The sequence below is a fragment of the Telopea speciosissima genome, chromosome 6, assembly GCF_018873765.1.
Source record: "Telopea speciosissima isolate NSW1024214 ecotype Mountain lineage chromosome 6, Tspe_v1, whole genome shotgun sequence".
NCBI classification, from domain to species: Eukaryota; Viridiplantae; Streptophyta; class Magnoliopsida; order Proteales; family Proteaceae; genus Telopea; species Telopea speciosissima.
Window position 1 is genome coordinate 65,123,756 of NC_057921.1, and position 4,043 is coordinate 65,127,798.

Genomic DNA, 4,043 nt, shown 5'->3' on the forward strand with positions numbered 1-4,043 from the left:
TCGAAACCAAGACAACTCGACGGTTTCGACAAGTTTCGATCGCATTTACGATCTATGCATTAAACCACATTACTTTTGTTGGTTTTCACATTATTGCTAGTGTTGCATATAATTAACAATAAAATTGGTGAAAACTTCAACTCAAAACCTTAAAGCATTAGGAGGAGAAAGCTCCTCAAGTATATGAAGGTATTAAGGACTTGACCGATATAGAATTATAACTATATATCTCCCAACATCTGAACAAGATCAATAGTACCACCAATGTTCAAAGTATTGGCAATACTAGTACCTATCATAGTTATGGGAATATTGGTGGAATGTTTTGAAATAATGGAAACAATGATAATAACTTTTGAGATAACGAATAACAAAGAAAAGTTTGGGGGGGAGGGGGGGCGGGGGGTTGGGGGGTGGGGGAGCAACCGAGATTTAAAACTACGGAATTAGAATCTAGAACAAATTGAAATAAACATGGATCGACCCTAGAATCAGCATTTTAAAACCTTAACCCTAGTTTCCATACAAAGATTGAATGAACGAAATTGATCAGAATCGGAATTGACCGAACCAACCAATCCGATTCTGATTCTTAAAATACTGGAAGCAATGACTCATATAAGAGTTGAGTCACACAGAATCTAGAAAGAATGCAATTCCTTAAGACTATTTCCTTGCTCGTACACTAGTAAAATAGCTCCACGGTATGCGGGGGCCTCATCTAAAAGCATCAACAAACCAACAAGTGAGAAGACCACGTTATATATATTTACAAGTCTTATAAGAGATATAGGGTTCTAGTCTTTTAAACGGAAGTCACCCTTCTCCCATGTGTGAGGTTGGGGTTGAGGGTATTTTTTCCTCGAACTGAGGTCTATAGTGGTCAATCGAAATTATCGAATTGGGACATCTAAAAACCTTAAGGACGGTATTTTTAAGATACAACTCAATTCTAATCGTGATTCTACATACTTGAAGTGTTTGTGTTGTTGAGTTCTGTTTTACATCAGATTATAAGTCACATATTATTTTTGGACCCGTACTAGGCTGTCTCTGATTGCAGGAGTCCACACACACCACGGGCTAGCGTTCTTTTTTTCCATTATTTTTATAAACCAAAAAAGTCAACTTAGCATGTAGTGTATCGCCAAGGGGCCAGTGGTGGGGGGGGGGGTGCCGTGTGCTGGGGTGGAGGCCAGCACTGCACAGTGCGATGGGATCCAATTGTCCAAGAACACCACACCACTGATGAAGACCCGCAATAAAGAGACATTGAAAGTCCATGATTTGAAGCCCACACCATTGATGGTGACCCACAAGGCCATAATCACGAGACCTTGAGAGCCCATGATGAATGGGCAGAGGTTTCCCACTGTCACAACGTCAGAATGGGAAACCGCAATAATGAGATTTGAGACAGATTCGTTGTTGCACCCAACAAAAAGAAAGATAGCTAGATTTGTTGAATGTGGGGCTATATTTTATTTGAACTTGAAGGTCAGGGTTTTAGTAATCGGTATGAAACCAATACCGATCTGTATCGGTCCGGATTGGACAGATATATTCCTGTTTTCTTAGAAAAAAAATTGAATTTATTTTACAATTTAACACTTGTTTGTATCGATTCATCGATACAGGAGTGTCTATCGATACTAATACGAATTGGCCTATCCAACTGATCCGATATCGATTCCTCAAACCATGATGAAGAGAGAGACAATGTCAATGTGGGTTTGAGGCTCAATATGTCAAAGAGCATGGAGAGGAATCCTTACGTATCATGGGGATTCTTTTCCCATGATGTTTTTAGGAAAAGTCTCCCCAAACAAGCGGCATAGCCTGTGAGCCATATACCTCATCATATAGTTTTAGGGAAAAAATCCTAAAAAGCAGCGTGGCACCTACGCACAAGACACAAAGGGACGCAAAATGATCATCCCGTCCCCATGAAAGGTGAAAATCCCAACTTTATTGATGCTTCCGTATATGTTCTCACTGGCACCAGTGCTAGCATAGGGGCCACGTTGCTTTCGAACACTTTTTCATAATTTTATATCATTTTTTGGTTAATTATCCACATATCAGTGGAAGGTAATGTTTCCAAAAATCACAAAATAAATCTAAACCATCCATTTGTACAATTTTTCTAATTTGCACTCCATGTTCGTACTCAAAGTTGAGAGAATGCACACTAACAGTTAGAGTAGTAATACACATGCATGGATATACCAGAATGTTTGTCAATAAAAGAGGTATTTGATTGAAGGGAAACATTTTTTCGTTCGAAAGTGTGGCCTACTCCAGCACTCCCATGTGTGTATCTCTCTCCTCATCAAAACAAGGAGGCAAATGTGTCTTTTCATATGGGGAGGAGAGAGAGAAACTCATGAGAGTGCTGGCATAGGCCACACTCCTAGGCAAAGTTTTTTTTTTTCTTAATTAAACTAGACCCTGAAATTTGACATGTAGCTAATCTAGATCTCGTCCTTTCTATCCAACTATTGGAATGATTATATCATATTTTCTATTCAATGATTGGAATGAACATATCATTTTCAATGTGGCAGAAAAGATGCCTTTGTGATATTTGAAAAAATAAGAGACCATGGTGATAATAATAATTCACTTATTTTTTGCAAAATATAAGGAAAATTTTCCAAAGTGTGCGTTGTGCCCATACATTGAGGGCAAAATGATCGCCCCACCCCCATGAAAGATGGAGATGTTGCCCCTATTGATGCTTCCCTATGTGCTCCCTTTGGCTCCACGCTAGCGTAGGGCTACACTCTGGACAAAGACTGTATTCCCAAAAAATAAATAGAAAAATCTCTGTATGAGAGGTGGGGGGGTGTTGTAGGTTATCCCACATGCTTAGAGATTTTTTCCTTTTTGGTGAGAGCTCATAAGAATTCTCTCTAGGGGTGTCAATCAGTCGGGCCTAGCCAGGCCTCATAGTGCATGGTGATTGCCAGTTTATATAATCAAGCTGGGCCTGGATGGGCTCGATCGGGCTCAGTCGGTCTCGGGCTATAATCGGATAATATAATTGGACCTTAACCGGGCCTTAAACAGTCACAACTGGGCTATAGGCTTGTTTAAATTTAAATGGGCTTTAAACGATGCAACCCATTAAAATTGAATTTCTTAACTTTACAAAAAGGTGTACCATCTTGCCACATTTTTTCTGTCTTTTTTCCATTAAAATTGAATATTTCAACCGTTTGAACATGGTCGATTGACCCAATTCATTAGAATTATTTTGCTTCAATTGAATATCATACATGATTCTAATTTGCATCGTCATTAAAACATAAGAAACTATCTCAGGGCATGGACTCGCACTAGGAGATTGAACCAAAACACTCTCATAACACTTACTCAATTAACGATGATTTGGACTTAATTGGCCATCATGTTTGAGTAACCAATGAGAGCTTTTGTTAGTCCAAATCCGAGTTACCTGACTAGCTTTATTTACAACCGAACAAATACGTAGAGTGTTTAATGTTAAAGAAGACTCACAAAACTGAAGAATTAATTGAGTTGATCTCACCTTCGTACACCTAAGCTCTATGGCCTGCTTAGGTATTGGGCTTCAGGCCACCTGAAGAATGGATCCCCAGCCGGGACCACCCGAGTAAGCCCGATACATTTAATAATCGATCCGGACCGGGCCGGGCTTGGTTGGGCTTGTCATGCCGGGCCTGGAATCGACACCCCTAGACTTCTCTCCCTTTCAACCTTAACGTGCTCCCAACTTCTTTTGACATGAATCTCTCCGTATACGAGAAACCGATCAGAATCATCTGATGGTCCAAAATCGAGTATTTGTAATTCCGTTTCTTGAAATTTACAGACTAAGGATTCAAATTCATCAAACACCTAAAATACGCGTAATCTTATCGTATCTCTCCATTTTCTTCTCTTCTCTGGACCCACTGGAGTCGTTAACAGTTAACCTTAACCATCCACCACCTGGAGTCCGGACTCCGGACCGTTAACCACCAGATTCGGAACTGATTAACGAGAACGTTCAACGGATT